Genomic DNA, 12804 nt, shown 5'->3' on the forward strand with positions numbered 1-12804 from the left:
ATGCATTGACGATGAAAAAAAAGGTCGTTAAACTGTTTTTCGTTTCAGACGGATTCCAATTTCAGAGCGATGAATGGTCAGTCTTCGTATGGAATCCTAACCCGAATAATTCATTCCGCGGCGTTATATTCCACTGATCTATGATCAATCTCAACCGAGATATTTTTTTTCGGGCAGTGACAGGATTATTCAGGTTAATTAAATCATTGACATCATATCTAAGCTATATCTATAACTTGGTACCATTTTTTGGATTATTTCTAAATGAAATTAGTATTATCGTCTTATGACTGAAAATGATTAATTTATAATAATTAATTGTCTTGTCAATGAAATGCCTGGTGCCTTAGGATAAACTCTATACATAATTCCTTCATTCTTATCGTTTTTTTCCCATAAACTGATATCGTACATAAGTGAATAAAAGAATCACCAAATTCAAAATGTTGTTGACTGTTGTATCTAAAGTCTTATTACGGAACAAATTTGTCCTGACTAAATCCTTAACAACTACTCTGCGTGCTGCAATCACCTCGATGCAAAATACAACAGTCTCTCCAATAGTCGAGTAATAGAATATTTTCTGAATTAACGAAGACAACGAACAATACATGGCTGAGACAGTTTGACTGTGTACAGCAACGACATGTCATGCAGTGGGGTTAATTCAGTTTTAACTGCATACCAAACCTGCCACCTTTGGTTATCTCGAACATTTGTTATAAAACAGACACTAAGTCCAGTTGTCAATAGGATGACTACTACCATAGATTAGCAATTAGAAATGGTTCGTAATTTGGAAAGCATAGACTTTAAGTTTCTTGTCAATGAAATGCCTGGTGCCTTTGGATAAACTATGTACATACATATAATTCCTTCATTTTTATCGGTTTTTTTCATAAACATAAACTGATATCGTACATAATTAAATAAACGAATTATCAAATTCAACATACTGTTGACTGTTGTATGTAAAGTCTTATAACGGAACAAATTTGTCCTGACTAAATCCTTAACAACTACTCTGCGCGTGGGGTTAATTCAGTTTTAACTGCATACAAAACCTGCCACCTTTGGTTATCTCAAACATTTGTTATAAAACAGACACTAAGTCCAGTTGTCAATAGGATGACTACTACCATGGATTAGCAATTAGAAATGGTTCATAATTTGGAAAGCACGGACAATTTGTAATTGATATCAAAGAAGCCAGTTTCGATAGTTTTACCAGCTAGTTGGTTAATTCCGCTAAAAATACCACTCCTAAAAAGTTACAGAAGTCTAATCATATTATTCAATTGAAATCTGCAGTTTTTTGTGAGGAACCTGTAAAATCGAAAATCATCATATCACCCGGGAAAAAATAAGGTTATGTGATATAATTGCCAATGAGACAGATGTCAAAGAATATACTAAATATGATGTGAATGTAATCGATTACAGATCAATGTACGATCTTTAACAATGAGCATTATCCATACCGTATAGTAAGCTTGAGAAGGCCCTTCATGACAAAATATGAAACAGTTTAAAGGACTAAAAAATGCTAAATATTATTGCGAAAAACAACTATAACAGACATCATTTAGTGACAACTACTTACATTTTGCCCAATTTCAACACAACGTAGTTATGAATAAACCATGTTCGCAAAGACCCAAAGACCTAAATGTTTATCAGTACACCTTCAATGGCTTAAGTGTACAGACTTCACAAACAAGACCTTTTGTAATAGCAATATATTTCTAGATAGTCGAAAATTAATCTTATTGATCAAATATTCGTTCAGAGGTGAGTTAAATATACATGCACACGCCTAAAGTCCATGATGCTAAAAGACGTAGGAAATTTCCAGAGTTCAAGTACTTTTTTTCATTGGCATTTCAAACTCTAAATAACGCCCTGTCTTTATAAACTGTTAATCAATTTATGAGATCTGACAGGAACAACTTATCTTCAACAACACAGCAAAAGCAACAAGGAATTACATAAAGCAACCACTTTAGAAGCAAAATTTTGAATTTAACTGTTAATAATAAGATTTTTACATTGTACAGGTTCACAAAGTCAAATTTTCGACAATGTTATTGTGCCGACATACTACTATAAGGTAATTTTAACTGTGTATGTAGAACTATGTGATAAGATCAAATGAAATGTGACCACATTGTAGATAAAACTATCTTTGTGCCTACTTCAATGTTTATCAAAACAAAGATGGTGTTTATAAGAACACTTTCTGTGTGTGTGTTTCTCGTGGCTACTAGAATACAGTTAATATCTTCTTCGACTAAAGCTGACGCTGACATAAACCAAGTTTTAATGGAAAAGTTGAGAGTTTTAGAAGAAAAATTCGCAAAGCTTGAGAATGTGTGCAAACAAAGTACGATGTTAATAGAAGAAATGAGAAGTACGTTATTTTTTAAATAATTTAATATTGTAATTTTATTTGATATAAAAAAGAAGATGTGGTATGATTGCCAATGAGACAACTATCCACAAGAGACCAAAATGATTTGTAACTTATACTCATAAAGTAACCTTTTTGTGACGTGTGTAGCATATGGAGGGAACTGACTACCGTCTGGAGCACGTAATGTGGGGTTCTAGTTATTCGGTCTTTATTGTTCTGCGTTGTGTTGTTTGTTTTTTCATCGTTATTCGTTTTATGGTATGGCCTGTCAGACAAATTTATGAGTGTGAATGTCCCTTTGATATCTTTCAATATTCTTGTACTGAAAAAAATTACTGATAAGGAAACAACGGAATGCTTGATTGATATGTGTGTTATTTACAGTTGTACATTAATGTTACATTTTCTTATAAAAATGTGGGTGTTTTTTTTTCTTCTTCAAATTAACACTTTTTGACAATTGTCACATTAAAATATGAATAATCTATAATGCTTATTAGTATGTTTTCTTGTTTTTTTCTTATAGAAAGCGGCAACCCAAAGAGAATGCTTTTGCCAAATAGCGACACCACTCAAGCAGTAGCATTTTCTGCTTATTTGTCAAAACCTTTTGACGGGTCTACGTTTGGTACATTACGCGAAATTGTTTATGATAAGCTAGAGTCTAATATAGGACATGCGTACAACAACTACACCGGTACATTTGTGGCACCAATTTCAGGGGTGTATGCATTTACATGGTCAATATATGTAGCAGGTAAACCAGATAGCAATGGGAACCAAGGTGAATTAGTCGTCGAACTTGTAGTTAACGCAAAAATTGTAGGAATAACCCATGCTGACACCGAATCACTTAATGACGATGACTCTGCAACAGGGTTTGTTATTAAGAGTTTGAGTGCTGGAGATAGTGTTTTAACGCGATCCTCGAATGTATTTAGACCAGAGGGACATATAATGAGTGGTAATGGTCGTGCAAGATGGACATTTTCTGGATGGTTAATCGCATAAGCTTCTTTGAAAAAGAGTTAAAAAAAAATATCAATGATAATTTCTTGTGAACTTTTCTTTTATGAAAGCTGCACTGAAGTTAAATTTTGCCATTTGATTCCATTCTCTCTGATATATTTTGAAATTTTCTTATATTCAAAAAATGCAAGTGTTGAAAATGGATTATTTTAACGTGTTTTTATCGAAATGAAACAAAAAAGGTTAGTTCCTCTTTAACAGGAATTACAGAAGCTGTGTCTAACTAAAGGCCCTTTGGGTTTTCTACCTCAGGAATATATTACCTTACCTGTATTTGGCAAAGCTTTAAGGACTTTTTGGTCCTCGATGCTCTTCCACTTCGTCATTTATTTGGCCTTTTAAACGTTTTTGATTCGAGCGTCACTGATGAGTCTTTTGTAGACGAAACTCGCGTCTGGCGTAAGTGTAAAATTGTAGTCCTGGTATCTAATGATTTTATTTGGAATCTAACGTCTCGGCAATAATAAAACATTTCATTCAGCAAACAGCAGACGATTTTGTTTTCGAAGATTACAGAAATTAAATAATCTATGATATACCTCATGACAGGTCAACAATATCCAGTAATGAGCAAATTTAATGTAAAAGGCATTTAGCAATTTTTGTTCCATAAACGCCTTGTTTATGAGTAGACATGTATATGTATATGGATCATATGAATATGACACTAGTCTAAAAGGGTACAACGTCACCAAAAATAACACTAAAATGTAACTATAAAGATGTTCCAAATGTCGAATCCACAATTTCGACCTATCAAAGGGTTTGTACTTACATGAGCAACAATAGAGGTGCTACATGTAGAATATTATCGACTTACCCTTAAAAAAAAAGAGTACTCTCCGATCTGTTCTTAGTGGGTTTTTTTCTGTTTGTGTTGGGTTTTGTATTTGCTATGTATACAACTGACGAGTGGGTTTAGCTTATTCTAACTAATGTATATATCAAGTTCTTTTGTCGCATTTGTATGCTACTGTCTCAGGTAAAGGTCATTGGTTGGTTCGAGAAAATTGTTTATCCCGCCACATTCGTCATGTGCTTGTCTTACGCCAGGAGCCTGTGTTACATTTAATGTTGTATATCATATTTCTCTCTCGTTCATTATTTTGTAACTAAATGAGGCTGTAAGTTTTCTCGTTTTATTAGTTTATTGTTAGATTACTATGTGGTTTGAGTTTTGATTTAAGTTAAATACCGTACGTTGACCTATATTTGTAAACATCTATGTCATTTGGTTTCTAGAGAGTTGAATAGTTGACAATCATAACACGTCTACTTATTTTAATATTATTTATACATTAGTAGCAAGAAAAAAGCAGAAGAAACTAAGGGACAATACACAATAATTTTTCCATGAGAACTCCATGAGAACAGACAATCCAATTGAAAAATAACATGCTCTATGTAACACATAATGCGTGATAATTTATCACACTTTGTACCACAGATATGTTTAGTCATTATGATAACACAAGGGAGACGACATGCCAGTTTCAAAATTGGAGACATTAAGGAATTAATTATTGAAATTAATTAATGGAAAATGCCGTATTTCAAATTTTTCAACATGGAATTAAAAGTTAATTTTCTGAAGAAGAACAAATCAAGAGTCACAATATTCAAAATAGAAATAACACGTTTTCAACTCTGGCATATACCTTTTGAATGGAATACCCTCGGTATGTACACAGCTGGGATAATGTTCTTAAGAGTATCTTTATCTAAACTAATGTTTTTCTTAGATATAAATGTTCAAAACTTGATCTGGTCTTATTGTCATGATCTGTTTAAGCATTTATTGCCTGATTGTTGCTGACTTTTTTCATCTAGCGTCACTGGTTAGTCTTGTGTGGACGAATCGCGAGTCTGGCATATTGAATTTTAAACCTGGTACCTTTTGTTAGCTATTATTCGTGTGTTTCTCTGTCCTTTATGTTCTCCCATTTATTTGTATCGTAGTCCTGTCATGTAATGTTGTCATTTTAATGTTGTATTTACATTGTTACATTGCCATAAAGGCGGGAGGTTTGGGAAGCCACAAAACCAGGTTCAACCCACAATTGTTTTCTTTCAATGTCCTGTATCAAGTCAGGAAAATGGCAGTTGTTATCATATAGTTCGTTACTGTGTGTGTTACATTTTAATGTTGTGTTTCTGTTGTGTCGTAGTTCTCTTATATTAAATGTGTTTCCCTCAGTTTTAGTTTGTAACCTGGATTTGTTTTTTTTTCTCAATCGATTTATTAATTTCGAACAGTGGTATAGGTGGCACGGTAGTATTTCCTGGCCCATAGGGGATAATGATAGCCTTTTTAGAATTTTCACCCATTTCTAACACTGCGAAAAATTCTACATTCTCAGTTAACTGAAGTACTTTTATTTTACTATTCAGAAATTAATTTGAATGTGTATCATAGTCCGGTCGATTGGTGCAGATATAGAGCAGAATTGCTCACTTGATGAGGAAAGCATGATACTTTGCATAGTAGTTCTTGGTTATATACCCTTTGATTTCAGCTATGGACCCACTCTGAAAAATCCAATATGGCCGCCATTTTCAAGATGGCGGAAAAACGGTATAAATATCACGATTGTCCTAAAGGTATTCTATATAATTTCGGAAATTAAAGTAATGATTCTTTAAAAATGGACTTCATTTTGTTAAATTTGTTATCCATTAATATTAAAATATAAAAAAAATTAATTTGGTTATTTCTATAACACATAGATTTGCAAATAGGGCTGCATATACAAAAACAAAGAGTGAAATTCAAATTGATAATCCAAATGTAACGTGTTATTGTAATTGTACTTTAAACACTTTGAGTTTTAATAGTTGGAATGAAATAGGTTGAAATGAATCAATTGAACGTTAATATATGTCAGTTACATGTGGTGGAATAGTAAGTAACTCATCTGAACTTTGAGGAAGTGCCGAGGGCACCTTGTCTCGTGTCTCTGCAATGTCACGTCTTACGTCACTTCTCGCGTTTTCATCTGCCATACCCACTACATCGTCAAATTATTCTATTTAATCAATAAGTACCTTTCGTCAGGCGGATTAGACGATTGTCATCATTTAAAATTGTAAAGTGGCAACTATTTCTTTTTCCAACTACGTGCGAAACCAATTTGCAACTATTCAGCGAGCATGGTCCTATAAAATGCACTTCTGGTCAGCACTTTTATTAGTTTTAATGGCAACAGTCATTTTGAGTTTGTAGGAACTGTGATGGATCGTTTTATGCAAACTTGCTGAGTTGAAATCTCGTTTCCACTGTTAACAAATGCCGCATTTAGCACTTTGTTGTTGATGGTAATTGTGGGAGTACTCATGTTTATCATGCGATCAGTGTGTCCAAAATATCTAGCCTAAGTATAACATCGTCTGTTCTATTAATGGCTCCTTGCACACATCCCATTGTATGTTTACTCTATTAATGTCGAGAGTCGTTCTTTATAATCTTCCCAATAACAAGCTGTTTACCCAAACCACGTAGCGTTACGGTCTCCAAATCTCCATTTTCTGCCGGAAATAATTTCTCATTTACTAGTATTACAATTGCAGCAGTGTCCACAATCATGCGCACATTCTGGTCATGTATAGTTCCTCGTACTGCTAAGCTCTTTCAAATTATTCGTCTGATGACAATATCGGACGAAGCCGTAGGCTTCTGTTCGATTTTGTGATGAGGTGATGTTTCGTGGTTAATAGACTTTGGAATCGTGCGTTGGCCTACTGGCCCGACCCTTTGCTGTTTAAAGACTCCAATGTTTGGGCTGCACCTTGATTTGCTCCGTATCCGGGTGAAGGTGACCTTTGTCTGAAATAACCGGGATTTCTTGAGTTTGTCCGTGGAGATGCTAACCGTTGTCTTTGGGGACTATATGATCTCTAGCTTAGTGAGGCTGTTGCTGATCGATATGTATTAAGCTTGGGTGTATTTCTATCTGGCGATCTACCGCGATTGTATTGCTCAGGAGATCTTCCACTTGTATATTGATCAGGTGATCTTCCTTTGAACTTGTGATCTTCCATGATTATTTGATGAGAAGAACCAAGGTTTTATTGATCGGTCAATCAACGGTTATGCTGATTAGTTGAAAGCATAACATCAGCTAGTCTTGTGACAATTTGTGTGAGGTTATGCACCTCATTATCCAAATGACTGTTCATAGTCGATTTATCGATCGGTGATACTGCGCCATCAGCAAAGTAGACTTGTCGATGGTCATAATTGGCACTTTGTGATCCTTATATCGCCATCTAGTTTTCTATTGAGGTTTTCAATTCTTTTAACGCCTTGTTGAGTGTTTCAGGTTTCCTTTCTATAATTACATGCCTGGACGAATCTTTGTCATTACATCCTTGGACGAATGCTTCGGTTCCAATCTGGTTTGATCATCTTTCTTGCTGAAGCGCTGCTCCAAATGAATGCTTTTTAAGGCCTTGGAATCATCATCTGTGTTTACCTTGCGATCGTACTCAAAGTCAACATCGGCCTTGCAATCTGGGGCCTACACACATTTTTCCTGTTTTCCCATCGTCATCTTCCGGCTGTTCGTTCAAATTGGTAAATGAAAGCCTCCCAATTCAAGGATCCTCTTCAATTGAGTTTTTGCATTTTTGGGAGCTGTGGGCTTCGGCTCCGGTCACTTGCACCAATATTTCTTACCATCGGGTATATTCTCTCTCCAATGAGGAGTCTGAAGAAGAGCTGTTGCAACACATGCGACATGCAACATGGTTCATGCGAACTACAATTGGGGAAAGACCCAAGGCATGGATTTTGTTGTGTACTTTTGGTAAACTTGCGTTGTACTGGCTAAGGTCAAATATTGGCTTAGATGATGTGTTCATTGCAGGAATTTTAACTTCTTTATTCCAATTGTCCACTAATTCATTTGCAACAGATGCCATTTGTTGGAAGGTACCCTGCTTTTCAAATGCACTTTTAAATTGAACTGTGTATCCTTCCTTAGTTGTCGTCAGCTTGTCCCCCGTCTCACCACAACATTAAATATCTTATTGGTCTGACCATCAATTCCGGCAAGCAACTACAACTAGCCTTGTGGTCTATCCTGTCTTCAGACTGCTGAATTTGCTGAGATATTGCTCCCATCTGTTCGTTTTAAATAGTCATTGCCTCTTTCTGTTCAGCTTGATTCGAAATGAGACCAACACTATTCGCGCTTCGCTCTGTTTTATATTGCGGTAAATCTCAGCTGTTCTTTGAGCATTAAATTTTCCATCTGCTAAAAGTTCTTGGTACAATTGTTTAATATTCATTTCTGAGCTGTCCTCTGTTAGAGCGTCTTCGGCTGTGGGTTTCTCAATATCCCTAAGTGATTCAATTTCTGCCATTTCAATGTTCTTGTCCTTGTTGATCCCAATTCCTGCCATTTCACTGATATGTATTTAAATGATTCTCAATTCACAGTATAATATCTCAAATTGCAAAATATTGCGACTCCGAAATAACATAGTCACTGAATAATATCTTAAGGCAGATGAATCCCAAATCACAGCTTTTATGTGTGACCCAAGACAACAAATAGTGCAGCTTTTAATGAAAGCTACTACTGCAGCTTTTTATGAAAGCTACGACTTTGTGTATGAAATGACAAACAAGGCAAAATAAAAAAGACAGAACTGCGAGAGATACTAAATGCCACTATACATCAATAAAATGCTTACATTCAGGTCAATTCTCAATAATGAATATTTGCTTATTTTTCAAGGCGGCCATTTTGAAAATAGCCGCCATTTTATATTTCAAAGATCGATCAAAACAAAATCTTGCTAAGTACACCAAGTCATTTAAATATGCTGATTTTTGTGCTTCCAGCATCAAATCCACTGTGGTTTGTGCAATACTGGATAATATTTCAGAACGTGCAGCAGCCATCTTGAAATAAGCCGTCATATTGAATTTTGAGGGTGTGTCCATAGCTAATATTGCTCAGTACATAAAAATGTAGCATCATGCAAAAATTGGTGCTTTCCTCATTATTTGAGCAATTTTTTCACCGATCGGCCGGATTATCATGACCGTTTACTTTTTTTGCTATTTTTAAAAACCTAAGGCCACTAGTGCTTGTAGGTCTTTTATCAGTGAATACAAAATTAAAAAAAAATCCCAAAAATTCATTTTCATCTGTACATAAAATTATTTCATATTTTTCTACACCTGATTCATCCCTCAGTTTGGGAAAGTATTTCAGTTGATACTGTATTTTTGGTCCAATCACACTGTTGAGATACATTGACTTAGGTAGGGTACACAAAAGAGCAACCTAAATTCTGGAATGCAAATACTACCGTGCCACCTTAACCAAGACATTACAAATTGGAAATCAGTCATGACACCTATCATGCATAGACTTCTTATTATGAAACTTAACTTGTTACAATAAAGAATACTAGTCTTCACTTATTTCTTACCAAAAAAAAGTGAAAGATTACACGCCTACCCCAGCTGGCAGATTTTCACTTTTTGTTCATCTTACCATTTTTACTAAAGGAGTGAACAAAAACTCAAATATATGATGTTTCAAATCAACACAGATGTCAAACATGGTGATTCAGGGGGAATTATTGGATTACCAACTATATTTATAGTTAATCTGACTGAAACAAACAGTTTAAGCACCAAATCATGAAAAATTATATTAAAGTCTATTCCACATTTTACAGCATGCCTTACATTACTTAAGCCATTTCCAGATTATGAAGGCAACACAACAAGACTCTTTGGATGGCAGTTAACTATTATTCTAACAACTTTTCAACAGTACATGCACTAGAATATATATCTAAGTTGACTGTTTGTGTAATTCTTATGTATGCATTAAGTTAAATTATGTCCCCTTAGATAATCAATTTACCTTTGTTGTGCTTTTCATTGCCAGAAAATCAAAACAATTAGTAACATTTACATGGAAAATGAATAAACTATTAAATCTTGCTAATATATAATTATAATTACATTCTTTGTCAAAATAAATGTCTTGTTAATGTAAAGAAACCCCTATTGCTATCTCTATTTCAGACAAATATGAGGGCTAAATGAATAAGTAAGGAACCCTTAGCTACTTAGAGGTTCCAAACAAGCTCATACTGGTGCCATGTCACCACAAAACTACAAATTAAACCTATAGAAAAGTAGTATAGCTGTATTTGTGTGGAAAATTTTAAAAAGTATACTATTCTTTTATTTCGGTGAAATTAATAAGACGTACAGGTAACTAAAATGTGTCGCGTCTCAAATTCCAGTGGTTGCATATGTGTCAGACATTGCGAAAAGTTAATGCGAACATTGATAATTAAAAAAGTACTACAAGTTACTTAAAAATAATGAAGTTCTACTTTCTATATACATTTTCACAATATTACCCACAGACTACTATTTTACTATTCAGAAATTAAATTGAATGTGTTTCATGACCGTTTACTTTTTTGCTATTTTTAAAAACCCAAGACTAGTGTTTTAGGTCTTTAATCGTGCAATGAATACAAAATTAAAAAAAAATCCCCAAAATTCATTTTCATCTGTATGTAAAATTATTTCATATTTTTCTACACCTGATTCATCCCTCAGTTAGGGAAATTATTTCAGTTGATACTGTATTTTTGGTCCAATAACACTGTTCAGATATATTGACTTAGGTAGTGTACACAAAAGAGCAACCTAAATTCTGGAATGCAAATACTACCGTGACACCTATACTACTGTTGCCTTTATTCAACGTCCTTTGGTAAATATAGTATGCACACTACGGACGATCGGGCCTAATGTAGATCTGTTCACATTGTGATCTTTCTGAACTATTAAACGATACAAGGTTTACCGTTGTAGATTAAAAACGTTCTCAAATTATGATTGGCAGTTCAGACACCATTTGATCAAGGTAGCATTTCTGTAAATAAACTGCTATAGGTACCATGCATAGTCGCATTTTTCATCCTCGCTTATGACTATTCAGTTTGGGTTATTTTGGAAGGAAAACGAAAATAAAGGCATCCGGATATTGTTTCCGTCATCGGACTGACTTTATTTAGATGAACATACCTTAAAGAATACTAAGACACTCACCAAACTTTGTAGGCAAACAGAAGCCATATTGTTAATTTTAAAAGTTTCTAGAGCCATTGTTCTTATCCGTCTGACCTGCAAGGAGGGCACCTTAGCTTAAAGTGAAAGGTCCTCGTGGAAGGTTGGGAAATCGTCATACACAAAACGGAGTGCTCTTTCCTGCACCTTTTTTAGTTGTTTTGGAATTTCTATTTGTTTTCCTTTTGATAAAATATTGGGAAGAGATGTGGTTTGATACTAAAGAGACAAATCTCCACAAGAGACATGCGCGCCCCTTAGAAGTTAACAACTACACGGCCTTCCAAAACAAGTCAATTTTCTGGTTTATTCAGGTCAAAGTCTTGTCACTACATATATATGCGTTTGGAGCAAAACAAAAAGAACTAATTTATAGAAAAATATATTTTGTATCTACATTTAGAACTTATTTTATATTTGTATAGTCAACAATGACTTTAGATTGACTTTTTTGCATTTAGGGTGAAAATTTGAAATTTCCAAACAGCTGTTGAATAACAGTGACCTTGACCTATTTCATTTTTTAAATTGGAAATTTTTGTATTCAATTCATTATAAGTAAGATCAAAAGATATTATTTTTGGATCTTAACTTTAATAATTTGTTGGGGAAAAAAATGTGTTTTTCACGTCATTTGATAGTAAGGTGATCGTCAATTTCTAGGTGAATATCAAATTTCTGTTATTGGGTGTGAAAGAGTATACGTCGAACTTGGTTCAATATAACGCTCTGTGTATAGCTTTGCTTTACAGAAGTAAACATTACTGCAAACGGAGAAAGGGGGAAAAAGTTATGACTAAATAAACAACAATTGGCTATAATGTTTGCAAATATTTCAAAATATAATAAGGGAGAGGGTTATGTACAGCACCGATGTATTTTACAAACAATTGCAAACAAAAAAAAGCATGAGAAACCAAAGGGACATTTTGCTGATACATTGAAGACAAGCTGACGTCTTTTTAACGAGTTTGTCATTTATTTTAAAAATTAGATTTATCATATAACTATAGCTGAAAAGATATAATCTGTGAATCTACTTTTAATCAATATTTAATAAGAGCTTCATTCAGACATAAATTTGATGTTTTCCCATACAGCAACACAACCATTACATTCTCCTTTTCAGTTCGGATGGAAAAAGAAGAATGACTTATTCCTGTATATCTCAAAGGTCAGATGTCATATGAATTTCTGCAAGATTTAGTTTGTACTTGTATGGGGAATCTGTGTTTTCAAAGGGTTGCAT

At 34.2% G+C, this 12804-nt stretch overlaps 1 long non-coding RNA gene across 1 annotated transcript; it reads left to right on the forward strand.

Annotated features, from left to right (window-relative positions):
- Positions 1–2165: 2165 nt before the first annotated feature.
- Positions 2166–3508, forward strand: LOC143085228 (uncharacterized). Its single transcript, XR_012981282.1, has 2 exons — positions 2166–2410; positions 2940–3508. It is a non-coding gene; the product is annotated as an uncharacterized LOC143085228 (long non-coding RNA).
- The last annotated feature ends 9296 nt before the right edge of the window (positions 3509–12804 follow it).

Source organism: Mytilus galloprovincialis, chromosome 8, assembly GCF_965363235.1.
Source record: "Mytilus galloprovincialis chromosome 8, xbMytGall1.hap1.1, whole genome shotgun sequence".
NCBI classification, from domain to species: Eukaryota; Metazoa; Mollusca; class Bivalvia; order Mytilida; family Mytilidae; genus Mytilus; species Mytilus galloprovincialis.